The 15,976-nt window shown below is 44.1% G+C and overlaps 1 protein-coding gene across 1 annotated transcript in view; it reads left to right on the top strand.

Moving 5' to 3' along the window:
• The window catches only part of Adamts8 (ADAM metallopeptidase with thrombospondin type 1 motif, 8), a gene marked incomplete in the record, with an annotated part of 41,346 nt that overhangs the window by 5,578 nt on the left and 19,792 nt on the right, over positions 1-15,976 (top strand).

The following is a 15,976-nucleotide window of genomic DNA, read 5'->3' as shown; positions in this document are numbered from 1 at the left end:
GGGAGGCCCAGGGAATGTTACCCCATGGAGCCTCCTTCATCCACTGGCTTCCACACTGCTGGAGTCCTTGGCCAATCTTCTTCCAGATGTGGAGACAGCGGAAGCAGCTGGAGATTCATCTAAGGCCCCATGAATTATAGTTCCGGGCCTGGGTCCATTCTTCATCACTCAGAGGAAATATTTAACTTTGTTTTTCCCTCTCAGCCACCCACTCTGTTTTTTTCTCTGGGGCTGAGTATTTCAGTATAAAGGCCCTCTGGTTCTTAATTCCTCTCTGTTTCTCTTGAACACAAGGAAGTCAGAACAAAGGGTCTTGATTTGGCTTGAGAAAACTCAACAAATAATTCAAGGCTATGTTCCTCTTCCACCCTGAATCCCCTTTATACAGTCTTCGATACAGCCACCACCCTGGTATCTCAGACTCCCCAACTCAGTCATTTATTTTATAGCTTTACACATATACACACCTCAATGTAATTTACTTTGGAACTCCTGGCTGTTCAGGATATAGCTGCACCTTTGGCCTTCAGGCTGGTATAAGATGAATGCCTACAACGGACAGGAAATGCTCAATCTTCCACTCCTATCCAGAGATTTAGAAAACAATTAGGTTTTTTTATGCCAAATAAGCTTCTATCGCCTCTACCTGCCAGGTATGCCCTTCCCCCCAAACACCAGCATCCACAGCTTCAAGACTGAGTTTCACCTTGAGACTGGGCTCCACCCCAGTTAGTAATGAAGGACTGCCTCCAAATTCTTCACATTAGATAAGGCTAGAAGGTACAATTAGTCATTTGCCCCAAGGGTTGTGTTCTCCTCCATCAGTTCAATCTCCTTCCTAAAGAAAACACTTGACAGTAAGAAAAACCATGTAATTCATAAATGAATCTGTTGCCACAGGATGGGCTAATATAATCCAGGCTCTTGTGTACAACAAGGAAAGAATTGCCAGTTTATACCCAGTAGGAAGTAGCAAGCAGCTACATTTATTTAGGATCATTGGAAGTTATGCTCAGGGCAAGTCCGTGCCACCGTAAAATAAGGCACAGACAGAAGGTGCTGGGGTGACTGAAAAGCTCTGCACACAGTCAGAGCACACAAAAGTAGCAACAGCAACAGAGCAACAAAAACCTGGATAACTCAGGCTTTGGGAATTGAAAGGATGTGCACCTCAGTTTAGAGGCCTCCCCTAAATCTCTAGGTATGACTGACAGGAATGATCGACAGGGTGCGGGGTCATCTTAGGGGTTCTCACTAAACATACTTCCCCAAGAATTCCCTCTGATCTTAATTATATTTATGGCATGTAGTGCATATTTATGAGCCTGTAGTGAGGTGGGAGTAAGATAAAGGTGACTCGAGGGTCAGGCTAGGAGATCCAACATGCACATGCTCTCAGCTAGAGCATCAGAGATCTCTTAGGTTTTCATTATTTAATTTTCTATCCCTCTTAGGACAATGGAGACAGGAATAACCACAGGATGTTGTTTAGAATTAAATGGTGGGAAAGGGGTGACTCCCTCAGCTCCACTGTTTCTAACTGTACTAAATTCACATATGCTGTCTCTCCTTATCCTCTGTTTCTAACTGTACTAAATTCATGTATGTTGTCTCTCCTTATCCTCACAAAAACCCTTAAGGAGAGTAGAGGCACAGGAATGGGTAACACCTCCACCTCCGGGAAGAACAAAGACTCCAAGAGTCTGAGTAACTAGACAAGGATCACCTAGATAGGAATTAGAACGGAAACACTCCTGTTTAATTCAGTTCCACCCCCAAGAACTCCTCAGTCCTCAGCTGCCTCTGCTGTAGCACCGCCATCCCACTTCACCTTCATTTTCCCATGCTCGCTCACATCACGGGTGCACCCACCCATCCTACTGTGCATTCCCAGCACACAACTTTCCCATCTTCCCGCCACATACACATTCCTTCCCACACTCCTGGAACATACTCTCACGAGCTAGTACAAATGGAATTCGGAAAACCCCAGTGAGTTTTCTTTAAGCTGGCTCAACAGCTAACAAGATGGCCCCAAAGTGACTTGGTCTACAGTCTTCGCAGCTCCTATGAGAAGCCCCGCAGAACCTTCACAACAAAGGAGTATTCATCAATTTGTAATAAAAGAGCATTTTTTTCACCAGATCAGGTAGTATACCCCTACAATGCCAGATACACAGGAGGCTAAGGAACGAGGACCACAAGTTTAAGGCCAGCCTGGGTTACATAACTCAGGGAATCGGGATGTAAGGACCTAGGGTCAATCACTAATAATACCACCAAAAATGGTTTTTAAATGACTATTTTTTCTATTTATTTTCCCTTCCCTCCCTCTGCAGCGTGGCACAAAAGGGACCCAATTTACCAGACACCAATGTGAATCATTTGGGTTCCAATGCAATGGTCCTCAGTCCCTTGAAGGCCTTGGAGAATGTTGTGCCCACTGGTAGGGACCGCATCCCTGAAGAAATGCCAGGCACAGGCACACACAAAAGTTTGCTCATAACTTCTGGCATCTATGGCCTCTTCGAAGCCCATTCTTCAACTTCTAGAAGTTTGGCAAACCCTTCTCATGTCCAAAAAAGAGGAAAAGTCTCCTCTCCCACAGGGGTAAGTTGTGAAGAGACTTGAAATTCAGAAAAGGCTATGCCAGGCCCAAGCCTAATGCACCAGCCCTCATATGGTGGAGAGTCAAGAGCAGCAAACAGTCTCACTCACAATCAAAATTGCCAGCCGGCAAGCCATGGCCCAGCCTTGGCTCTATTTAATGTTGAATTATTCAGGGATGCCAGCTAAATGACCCAGTCTCCTGAAATTTTGAATTTCTTATTCATGAAAGAGGAAGAATGTTCTTATTATCATTAGTAGCAAAACACTGAGCCCACAGAGTGAATAGTATTCTCTGGGATTCTTGTAATTAGAAAGTATGCTATAGCTCTCACTTCAGGGGTTTGCAATTTACTTGATTTGTTCTGCCCAGAAGAAACTGAGGTGAGTTGCAGATTCTTGCTCTCTGCATTTAGATACTGCCAGCAATTTCCTTCGTCATATCAGTATTTGGTGGTAGCAATCCCAGCATTCAGGAGGCTGAGGCAAAGTTGCCACAAGTTCAAGGCCAGCCTGGACTACATAGTGAGTTCAAGGTCAGCCTGAACTATATAGTAAGACCCTGTCTTGAAACAGAAGTGGGGGGTAGGCATGTTGCCTGTGCAAGTCAGAGGCAGCCGGCACTTGCTGTCTGTGCAATGCCCCTCTCCCCGCACGCTCCACATGCCCTGGCCCACCCCATCACTATGCTTTCTGTTGCTCCCTCTCATCTCCTCACACATCCTCACTCTCTTGTCTCAACATTTTCTGCCAGCATCTCACTTGCACTGAGGTGAAAGTAATTGATAACAGCTCTAAAATGTTTCCCATTTGTGAATATCTATACCTTAAACAATCACAATCTTGCCTGCTGTGGTGGCACATGCCTATAATCCCAGCACTTGGGAGGCTGAGGCAGGAGGATCACTGTGAGATAGAGACCAGCCTGGGCTACGTAGTGAACTCAAGGCCAACCTAAACTACACAATGAGACCCTTTCTCCAAAAAAAAAAAAATCAGAATTGTTTTCAAAACAAAATTCTGATGGTAGAATTTTAGAGGGCAACCAGTTTTTAAGAGGGACAGAGAAATATTAGGAGTGGAAAAAAGACCCTGGTAGGAAAGGTCACCACCAACAGTTGCACACTTTGTGCACAGAACAGCCCTGGGGAAACAACTCTTATCCACAAGGACCCCTGAATCAAAGCGTAGGCCTCAGCACTGACACCATCTGCTAACCCCGCCCTTGTGCACCAGGCCTCTGCCTGAGCCTAACAGGACTATGGCTGACAGGCTTCTACTTAGCTACTCCCCTCAAACTGTTTGTCTGACATCTAACTTAGAAGTGTTTCATGAAAAACTTATGTCTCTGACCCTTTCTCTCACTAACATAGTTGCTGCACCGTGCCTCACTGCAGGCTTCATGCTCTCCATTTCACTCTGGAAGTGGGAAACTAAACATGCTGGTGTTTAACTAAGAACACAGAACTAGCATCTGGGTGAGGCCAGTCATGCTGCCCTGGCACCAGCTCACCTCCCACCTGAGAAGAGCCTAAGGCCCCAGCATACGCTGCCATTCGCCCACTGTAGGTCCCTCCGTCCTCTGCAGAAATGCCAGGTGCCCCCAACTTCTATGAGGGCTTCTATGGCATTTTCACACCTATGTGTCCTTTACTGCCTCCATCCTGCCTCTCTGTGCAGCCTTCCTTGTCCCCGTGGGAAGCCAAGAGATGATAGATCCAGCAGTATCACTTAGCCAAACTGGCAGAAGCAGCTCAACAACTGATCCAATACTTTCAAGCTGTGGTTGGTGAGACTCCAAAAGTCAAGTCACTCCAAGGCATGATTCCTCCTTCTCTCCCCTCTTGCTCCCTGAACTAGCCAGGAATTGCCTCCTTCATTTCAAGACATCCACCCTGACATTTGGAATCAGCCAGCAAACCAACTGGGAGACACGTGTTGATCACAGAATCCAGTGAGGAGAGTCGCTGTTTGTGGCAGGGCCCCGGGTGTGGGGTGAAGAGGGGCAGCAGGAATGGTGACCAGATAGGCTTACCTTTTCACCCGTGCTCTTGGAAGTGTGAAAAAAGAGAAAAGGGGAAAGAATAAGAAAAGGTGAAAATGGATAGAATTTTTAAAGGAAATAAAGAGAAGCCCTAATTCCACTTCTGCTATCCCAGTGTCAGCATGTAGCTCCCAGGTCTGTATTTCCAGCCCCACAGCTGCCTGAGCATCATTACACTTAGCTGTCTCCAGCTAGACATCCTGGAGGGTCTTGAACAGCCTGAAACCAACTCCTCAGCTCCCCAGCACAAACACCCAACACACACACACACACACACACACACACACACACACACAAATGCACCTTTTCCCTCCTGTTTCCCTCTCTTCCCTTCATCCCTCAACAAGTCGGCTTCATGTGTCTTCCTTTCCCCTGCCTGCCTTGATCACCAGATCCAGACAGTGCTAACCCGAAAAGGCACTGGTCTGTTCCTCCCACTCCCCGCTGCGGTTTCTCCATCCCTGGTTATCTATCACCTCCCATGATCACGTCCCTACAAGTCTCTCTTAGCCAGTCTCTCTCTTCAGGCAGTCTCTCTCCCACATAACGGTGAGGGTTGTCTTTCTAAAGGACTGATGTGCGGGGCTGGGGATTTAGCTCAGTGGCAAAGCGCCTGCCTGGCAAGTGCAAGGTCGTGAGTTCGGTTCCTGGTACCGGAGAAAAACCAAAAAAAAATAAAAATAAAAAAAAAATAAAGGACTGATGTGGTCATGGCATTTTCCCACCTAAAAATCTTTCATGGCTCTGCACTGCCCTCCCAAAGGACGTCCACAGCGCCCAGAGCAATGGGCCCACCCCTTTGCACCAGCCTCCTTGCGAGCTCTCCTCAGAAGGCCCTCACCCTCAGACCTACAGCACTCAGTGGAGTTGCCTTCTTTTCTCAGCCATACCCTGGCTCTGTGTGCGTATTCATCCCCACGCTCTTCTGAAGGCTATGTTTCCCTCCAATGCCTGATGAATTCCCACTCATTCATTAAAATCCAATAAATATACACTCAAATGGAATCTTTCCCCACCCATTCCCTGCCCATCTTAACACAGCTATCACAACTTTCCCGGAGTTCTCACTTTATCAACAAATGTCTGCTGAATTCTTACTCTGTACACCAGGCCTTTTAATATTTTATTTTTACTGGTACATGCTTGCATTACATAATGAGTACATTTCTCATGGAGAGTTGGTACATGGGCTCAATACATCTTAATTCTTTTTTATCCACTCCTCCCTCCCTCCATGGCTTGCAAAAGATCTACCTATTTGATCTGTTTTTCTGAATGTTGCTCTATTCTTGCACTTGCAACATTGTATGATAGTCATTTGGCTATTTCGTTTTCTATTTCACCAAACTAGAAGCTGTCCTGATGAAATACACAATCAGAGAATGAGGGGCTGGGATGAAACAGATCAGAACTCAGGAGCTGGCTTTTGCATTTTTTTGCCCCTGATTTCTTGCACACGCTAAGTATATGGGTTGATCACATGTGAAGAGGCAAGGGATAGGGAGCTGAAAAAGGAAAGGAGAAAAAAATTAGCAAAATTTGGAGAAGAGAGAGAACTGGGGTAGAAGCTGACATGGGAAAAAGAAAAGAAAAATAAGAAAGAGGAGAAATAGGTGTGCCATTTTTCCTATTACCCCCAAAATGTATGTGTATTTGTGTGTGTGTGTGTGTGTGTAGGTTTAGATGTGAGGTATACACACACACACAAGGCAGATAGCAAACATCATCATTTGAACATCACTTGAAGTCTTCAACATCATCTGAAGCTTGACATTAATTAAAATGCATTCCAGAGCAAGCACACCAGGCCATGTCAGCCCCTCCCTCCTCCTTTCCTCTCCTTCGCATGGCTGATCTAAACCCTACTCTCCCAAATCCTTAGGTTTGCTTGCTTTCTCTATCACCTTTAGATATCTTCATATGCAAGGTGAAATACTCCTTCATAAGGCATTTAATTTGACTAAATTCACAATCTTTGTTTTGTTTTTCAGTTTGGGGAATAATCCAGAGGTACTCTACCCTTAAGCTATATCCCTACCCTCCATTTTTTTTTTTTTTCCTTTGAGATAGGGTCTTGCTAAATTGCCCTACAAATAGTCTGGTCGCAAACTCACAATCCTCCTGCTTCAGCCTCCTGAACAGTTGGGCTTACAGGTATGTACCATCATGCCTGGCTGAATTTTTTTATTTCTTCCATAATGAAAGTTTCTTTTACTGAAAAAGAATAAACACCAAAAGGAAGACATCAGGATAAAGATGGCATGATCTGTTGTGTTAGAGAGAATGCTGAAATATATCAGCATGCCCCACAGTACTCCAGGGAGCTCTGGTACTCGGTCATCTCATGTTCAGGTCCCACTCTGCAGGAGACAGTGGAGTTAGATGTGCCATGGAAATAACCCTGAACTGAGGACTTGAGCTCTGGCTCCAAATCTGCCAACACTCTGCTCAAAGGACCCCCTTGTAGGTCTGCACTTCCCATCTGTAAAGAAAGGTATCAGAGAAAGAACTCTAGGTTCACAACTCCCTCTAATATCTACGTCCCTCTTTAAAATTTTCTGATGACAGGGGGCTGGGGATTTAGCTCAGCGGCACAGAGCCTGCCTGGCAAACGCAAGGTCGTGAGTTAGATTCCCAGTACCGGAAAAAAAAAAAAAAAAAAAATTTCTGATGACAACGAGCAGAATGAGATTCCAGAGTGAGCTTCTGGGAAGAATGTTCTGGGAAAAAAAAGTAAACCCTACAGTCTAAGGAAATGAGATGAGTAAAGAGATGGGCAGGGTACACTAAGCACAGACATCTAAAAGGCAAAATAAAACACTGGCTTTTTATAAAGAATCCTCCACTACCCCTGAATATTTGAAAATATTTCAAAATTTAAAGATGGTGCCTTTGAAGTTTTATAATATCATCTCCCACCCAATCCAGCCAAATCCCTTTTAGAACACCCCTGCAGTTGTCCCCTGTCACTGCTTGAACATTTCCACTGACAGAAAAGCTCTATCTGCACTGAGTTCTGCAGAGGCCCAGCAGAAACAGGTAGCACAGTTACTGAGGGGACCCCGCAAGTGTCCCTGGCCTCCCTCATGCTGGAGACAGAGGGTTTGAAACCCTACTACTAGCTGTTTCTTTCTTCCTCTAGTCTCTTAAAATTCAACCATTCCTAGTAGTACTTGCTATCAAACCAAAGTGTTCATGACTCACCGGATTTTCTTCTCATAAAAGTGGATGGTCAGATGGGAGCCCTGCAGAGTGCTAAAAGAAAGGCAACTGATGATGACAGGAAAGGAGACCAAATGAAGTGCAGATGCCTGGTAGCTATTCTACCTGGTCGATGAGAGTGCGCACAATAAGAATAGTGGTGATAGAGGAGGTGATGCTGGTGGTGGTGGTGGTGGTAGTGGTGATGATGCTGTTAGTACTGTTGGTTGTGATGGTGGTGGTGGTGGTGATAATGATGATGAAATCATTTTCACATACATTTACATGTACCAAGAATTCTTCTTAGCATTTCACGTTCAAATTCATTATAAATACAGATATAAAAACTGGGTAGTTTTTCTATCAAGTCCCATGATGACCTTGAATAAGCACCTAATCTGCTCTGAGAAAGTACTTTCCATCCTGAAGATCCTGGCTCCTTATTTTCTTTATCTCTCTTTCTTTCCCTCTTTTTTTAACTTTAAAATCTATTGGTACATATTTATAGTACATAATCATCTTTCCTTCTAACATAAAGATAAATAAATGCATTTTGCAAATTGGAGATAGATAGATGTGCACATACACATTACATGTCTACAACACATATACACATATATCAATTTAACCATTTCTAGATTTATTAAATCAGAAATAATTATTATCGGACCCTTTATTTAACAAGACTTCAGACTTCTTATAGCAGTTATTAAAGGTAAATGTAACAAGACTCCCATCTGGTGGTTAGAATCAAGAATGAGGCTTTGGAAGGAATGTACTGCTTGCATTGATGATTAACCAAATGCTCAGAAATCAAGCCATCTTCACGACTGAGGTACCCCAGGCACTGGAAACATCTCAACTTGACCAGCTTTCCTAGATAGTCTAAAAGTTTGAATTAACAGATGTTGATCTTATGAAGATCAGAAATCATGACTGCCACACTCAACACCTGCAACTTACAGGAGAAGTTTATTTCGATTCATATATCAGTCCATAGTCAGCTGGCACCAAGGAAGGACAACATGGCAGAGGGGTATGGTGGAGGAGAGCTGCTTATGGCATGGCAAACATGAACCACACAAATGAAAGAAGGAGCTGTGAAAAGGAGATAAACCCTTCCAGGCCACACACACAGTAGTGAGAAAAGTAGCTAAGACAAATTTCAGTAATAGAAGTAGAGTTGTTGCTGTGACACTACTTGACTGTATGGTTCAGAAGCCTTTAGACAGGTTTGGAGACAATGACTGGATAACCAATTTTAGAATGCTGTGAACCAAGCTTGATGGGAATTCTGGTTGGAGCTCGGAAACCAGAGTGTTAATAAAAAAGCAGATAGAAAACACTATGCTTAGGAAGTTTCAACTGGGAACAAGGACTCCACTAGCAGTTGGACTTGAAACCATATGTGTTATGCTCTGGCAGAAAATTTGTCTACATTTTGCATATGCCCTGAGATTTTGTAAGAGACTGACATAAAGGTCAGCAGACTAATTAAACTGACAGGGGAAATTTCTAGCCAGCTCAACATTCAAGCTATAGCATGGATACTATTGGGGGCTTTTAGCCAGCTCTACAGTGAGAATTAAAAGCAAATGCCAGAGCTGAGTGATTTTTTAAAGTTTTGAGTTTTGCCAGAAAGGAAATGCCTGCAAATCTGGAGCAGAAGAGAGCTTGTTTGCTTCAAGTATTAGCATTAAAAAGAAGTCAAGTAATTTACAACAGAACAATAGGAAGAGTGCTTTGAGGACATGTGAGGAATCATCAAGACCTCATCCTTCAAAGGCTGAAAGGTGCAGAAGTGAAAGACTTTGCTTTGAGAAGACCATCTCAGGGCACCATACTCCAGAACACCCTGCCTAATGAATTTGTTCTCCAAGATTTGGTACATAGTTTTCAGCTATACATGTATTTGGGGGCCACTGTGGTCATGATGCAAGAGGGCCTGGCTACTGCTCAAACCGGTGGCAGACCTTGGCATCACCCACATTGTGCTGGTTTTACAGGCATACAGAATGCAATACTTGTAGAGTCAGGAAGGGTTCCACCCAGATTTCAGAAGAAGACCTAGGAGGTCACCAGTGTGCCCCTGAGAGGGAGGTGAGTGAAGCTATGAGGTTGAAGCCAAAAGTGCATTGGGGACTCCAAGAAGTTGAAGAATCCAGGAACATGGAATATCTGAGAAAAAACCACAAGGAGTAAATAAAACCTACTCAAGACAGAAATCATGAGGACTACAACCAGCAATGCTGGGGGTCACCCTAACCCTTTGGAGTCCACATCTCATTACCACTTACCCTGGGTGCTAGATATGGAGCTATAGAGTTTAACACTTGCCCTGCTGGTATTCAGTCTTGCCTTGGTCCCATAGGTTTCTATCCTCTTTCTCTACCTTTTGGGATGGAAATGTTTATCTTGTGTCATTATATATTGGCAGTGTTTAACTTCTTTTCAATTTTACAGGGGCTTAAATGGGCTAATAGTTTGCTTTGAGCCTCAGAGAAGACTTCAAACTTACACTTTTCAGCAATGCTGAAACTGTTAGAATTTCGGTAACTCTTACAGATGGACTAAATGCATTTTATATAAAGAGATGTGCCTGTGTCTTTTGCGGGTCTGAGGTGGAATGTTACAGTCTATATCTAGATATCCCCCAAAGCCTCATGCACTTATAGAAAGAGCTGTTTAAAACATGACTGGATTATGAGGGCATTAAGCTGGCTTGCTTTTAGGAGCTGGATCTTAGTCAGAAGAGAATGGTTGCTTGGGAGTGTGACCAGGGTTTATCTCCCTTCCCCATGACTCTCTGATTCCTGTCCACCATGCCATGAGCAGCTGTCCTGCACCATGCCCCTCTGCTCTGAACCCAACCAAAGAGAGACGTGGATCTGATGAAGACCAAAACTCAAGGTGAAGAAAGGAGAAAGCACAAGTTACATTACTGACAACAGCACAATGCTTACTTTGATGTTCTCCACTTATTTTAAGAAATATGATGAACACTGAGCTTTTCATTTGTACATTTTGAAGGGCTGACTTCTTAATTTTACAAGACATGATGTATTTCTAGTGTTTTAAAACGTTGCTCTGGAGAGGAAGAAGGGAGAGAAATGACAAGTTCCAACAGTGCCACCTTCTGGACCTGTGTGATGTAGCAAACCTGACCTAAAGCTCTTTTCTCACTGTGGCTGTTGTTAGTTCTTGTAACACCCCAGGGTATAAGGAAACCTTACTGGCCAATTATCGTAATAATCTCAGATGTGGATACATTCCACATGGAATCCTGGGCAACTTTTTACATATGCCCATATACTCCTCCATGAGACTGTAACTTGAGAGAACAGGACTAGTCCTTACAGACACCCAAAGTTTGAAAACCCAGCGCTTGACAGTCACTGAAAATACAAATGGCAGGAACAAGAGTTGTTTGTGCCTTTGTTTCTCCATGTATTAAGCTCAATTAAAATCTTGTTTGCATGCAGTCAATGTCAATATCAGAATAACATTTGTATTAGATCTGCTTTTAGGTGATACAGATAACAGGACTGGAGACAGCTCTTTTGAGTTGGCATCTATGAAGACCAAGCCGGCCAGATGAAGGTAGAAAAGTGAATCAGAATAGCTATGACTTTGCAGGGAATTAAACCTAAAGTGGTGTCAAGAATGTGAATGAGCCAGGCATGATGATATATGCCTGTAATCCCAGCATTCAAAAGGCTGAGGCAGGCAAATCATGTTGAGTTCAAGGCCAGCCTGGGCTGCATAGTGAGTTCAAGACCAGCCTAAATGATATAGTGAGATCCTGTCCTAAAAAAACAAAAGCCAGGGCTGGCGGTATATCTCAATGGCACAGCGCCTGCCTGGCAAGAGCAAGGTTCTGAGTTCAATTCCCAGTACCAAAAAAAAAGAAAAGAATATTAATGAACATTGAGTAAAATTCCAAAGGTCCCAAAAGATATTTATTTAGACAAAAAAAGAATTAAGCAGATAACAATACACAGGAAATCCTGCATATATCCAAGTGAATACCCACAAAAACCTGCACACCAAAGGGAATACAAGGTGAACGTCAACATAAACATGACAACAAAAATCAAATTGGGTCTGCTGGGATGTATGTGCTGGGATACCATAGACAAAGACCAGGAAATCCTTTCTCTACTGTAGACAATGCAGAGTTACAGCCATTACATAATCGCCAAAGTTATAGGAAATGAGCATGAACTGTGACATAAAAGAGTACTGCTCTGTTTAAAAATATAAGCTCTGCTTATATTTAGGTGTCATAGCAGGCTTTCAAGAGAAGCTATTCGTTCCCTGAGGCCTTATCAAAAGGCTAGTGAAGAGGACAGACCCTTCTTAGGGTCCCTTCCTGGTCTATATGGCATGATTAATCCTTTAATCAAAAGGACACTAATTCTGTGTAAGACAGTTTCTCCAGGAAAATGTTCTACTTAGTTGGCACTGGTTAAGAGACATACTTACTAGCTAGGCGATCTAGAATGTCTATGCCTAGCTAGTAATCTGTCTATGCCTATTTCCTAATCAGTAAGGTAAATTTTTAAGAGGATTTCATGATAACTGAGAAAACATTTGTGAGCTGCACATTGCAATGTTCAGCCCACAGCAAGTACTCAAAAGATAGAAGTTACTATTACTGAAGGGTAAATGAAAATTAAATCAAATTAAAATGAGCACTGAGGAGAATGCCTGGCCAACAGTTAGCACCCAAGTTTAATGAAAAGGTGTGAGTTGCAAAGGAAACTTTAAAGCAAAACAGTTTATTTCAAGTGGAAAGTAACATTGCATTTGAGTGGAAAAACATCCTTAGTTGTATAACTTTGGGAAGTCACTGAAACCTACATTTCCCTTTCTTCTCCACAAAAGTACAAACAGATTAGATGACCACAATGTTTTCTCCAATTGTAAAGAGTCTGGAATTCTAGAGAACACCAAAATTTAATAAATACTAAAACTTTGCAATATGCACCATATAAAACTCTAGTTATAAATTTAAAAATAACCAGTTAGTAATGGTATTAATTTATTACAAATTACTTAAATTCACAATAGGTCTACAGTATAACCACCATAAATGTAAAAGTCCTTTTAATTATTTAAAGATCAATTAAATAATGAATAACTGTAAATTCAGAATTAAAACAAAACAAAGGTATTTTACTTTCCATACAATTCCCTCTTTATAATTCTTCTTATATAAATACTTTGAGCTATCCATAAGAATCCCATATAGATGCTGGGTGTGGTGGGACACCTGTAATCCCAGAACTCAGGAGGCTGAAGCAGAAGAATCACCATGAGTTCAAGGCCATCCTATGCTACATAGTGAGTTCAAGGCCAGCCTGGACTACGTAGATAGGCCCTGTCTCAAAAAAAGGGGGGGACTAAGGACTGGGGATATAGTTCAGTGGCACAGTGCTTGCCAGACAAGCGTAAGGTCTTGAGTTTGATTCCCAATGCTAAAAAAGAAAAAAGAAAAAAAAAGAGAGAGAGAGAATCCACATACTGATTCTAAAGAATCCCACACTCCAAATTTGATGAATTCAAATTAATTCAAAAATTTATAAACTTTTTTTTTGGACACAGCCAAATAGTAAATATTTTAGGCTTACTCGTGCATGCTCTCAAATAGCTCAAAATCAGCCAACATGTCAATGAATAGCTGTGGTCACTTCCCAGTACACTTTCTGTATGGACAGTGAAATCTGAATTTTATACTGTTTTCTAGTGTCAAGAAACATTAATCATCTTTCTAATTTTTTAATTTGCCACTTAAAATGTAAAAGCCACTCAGCTTGTCGATTGTACAAAAAGAGGCAGCACTCAAGATTTAGTTCTGCACATCGTTTGCCAACCCTCACTGTAATATTAAGGGAGAAAGAGTGGTAATGTAGCAACGCTGGAATAAGCAAGGTGCTCCTTTGGTGTTTTCATCAGCAGGTAAATTGGTGTTCCTTTCGCTGTACTGACTTAATCTGCCGGTCTTTGGGCTTCCGCTATAAGCCACCGGGTCTCCATCCCTACAGCAAGGCCAGAGCTCAGCATAGTGAAGGGAAGCCTGACACCTTGTGGCTGCACTTCAAATGCCAGGCACCCCCTGGAAGTGACCAGCAAGGCACAGCCACCGGGCAAGGAGGGAGAGAGGAGCCGCCAGCAGGCTCATGGGGTGGCTAGCCAGCCCGCAGCAGTTTGTTGTTGTCATTGCTGTGGTTGTTGATGAAATGAAGCAAGATAAAGTCCAGAGTTCAGTAACTTGCCTCTGTAAAGAGAACTTCCAAAAGGCTGTCCTTGGGTGGCATTTCTATCTTTAAAAAAAAACCATTTCCAGAGCCTTCCCCACAGTATGACAGTCCAGCTTTTCCTGTCTGCTCAGGTCTCTCACTTGTATCCATTAATGCACAGACACCCAGGAGGAGAGAAGTAGGCACAGCAGGGGCCACCACCCCACTCTTATCAGCTGCTCTCAAAGGAGAAAGAAGGTAAAAGCAGAGGACGTGACAGCTCCTGAGAATCAGTTTTATTCTGGGAAACAGCACATACAGGGCTTCAAGGCAGCACAGACACACAACAGCCTTGGAGCAAATGGGATTGCTTATTGTCTGCGCAGGTCTATTGGGGGTAAACAAGGAGGAAGCCATTCTTTCCATTCCCCTGATTGTAAGAGCCCAATCCCTGAAAAGAGTTGTTCCTCTACCATACATTATTCAGGGAAGAAAATGCCATGGTTTGCTGGATTGAGAGATGCACCTTTTTGTCAATCCACCGCCATCCCTTCATGTTGACCAGAAAGAAAAGAAGGAGACACTTGGGGGGAACTTGGCAGGGCCTGGCCCTGGATTCTATAGTCACAGAAGCAATTCTGCTGCAGCAAGGGCCTCTGCTTTGACAGTAACAAGTTCCAAGTGTCTCAGTGTAATGCTGAAGCTCCACAGCTACCCAAAGGGGACAGTGATAAAAAGAAGCAGGCATGGCCTCAACTGTCCACACACCAGCATAAGCAAAGAGCTGGGAGGCTGTGGGTAGGTGAGCTGGCAGAGGATCTCAAGCCTTGGTCCTGGAGTCCCAAGGGATCCTCCAGTTGGCAACTGAGAGAAAGGCCATGGGGGGAGGGCTAAGTCTAGAACCCTTACCTAGAGAACAGGATCCAGACTCCAACCTAGATGTAAGCCATTGAGACTGCTGTAGGATACGAATGCTGAGCTTTGTAGTCTGGAGGCCATGCCCTTCTTCTTTGCCTGTGGCCCCACGACCACCCTCTTTTTCCAGAAGCAGTGGCAGCGCAGAGCACCAACCCCACACACACTTTTCCTGCAGCAGGGTGCAGCGCAGTGAGGGAGTCCGGCCGCCCTTCCTGCAGTCCTTGGGGCTGTACCAGTAACTAACAGCATTGCAGGGCAGAAAACAAGCGTCTTTGGGACTGGAGACCTGGTTTCCTGCTGGGGAGCTGCTAACTTTCTGGGCTGATCGCACATCGCGCGGCCACCTCACTGCTGATAGGTTCCAGCGGTGCTGGGCTTTGCCCCACCAGTCACAGAACACAAAGGTCCTTGGTCCCTTAACCAGGTAAGGGCTTTTTAGGCCGTGCAGCGATATTTAGTGGACTGCATGATTTTCGTCTGACCTTTCCCAGCTCTCGCTTGTGTTTTACAAGACAAAGCTGTGGGACCTTCTCCGGAGACCTCTTTCTTGTGACAAGTCTGGACCTCCGGGGTGACTCCCGCAGGGTTAAGAAAGCTGCCCCCTCAGGGGCCTCTTCAGCATCGTAGGAGTTAACGTGGGTCCTGCCTAAAGGGGAAGGAGAAAAAAAGTTGGAGTTGACACTTAATGGGAGGGGGGTGGCCACGGGTCTCGCTAGCTCCTGATTGGTTTTACATTTCCTCCGATTTTCTTCTTCTCTCCCACTCCCTTTTCAGTTTCTCTCTTTGCCCCCAGGGGAGGGGAAACGGGAATAGTGAGAGATCAAAAATAAACCTCTTATGTCAAAGCCGGGAAGGAAGTATAAATACGAAGGGCTCAGCAGCCCACTCTGCGCTGCGAGGGCCGGGGCGGAGGCAGGAGGCGCTGCGCGGGGCCGCACGCGGGGCCGAGGCGAGGACCGGCGCA

Source organism: Chinchilla lanigera, unplaced genomic scaffold (genome assembly GCF_000276665.1).
Source record: "Chinchilla lanigera isolate Chin_1 unplaced genomic scaffold, ChiLan1.0 scaffold00011, whole genome shotgun sequence".
NCBI lineage: Eukaryota > Metazoa > Chordata > Mammalia > Rodentia > Chinchillidae > Chinchilla > Chinchilla lanigera.
This window is presented reverse-complemented; position numbering and strand designations above follow the sequence as displayed.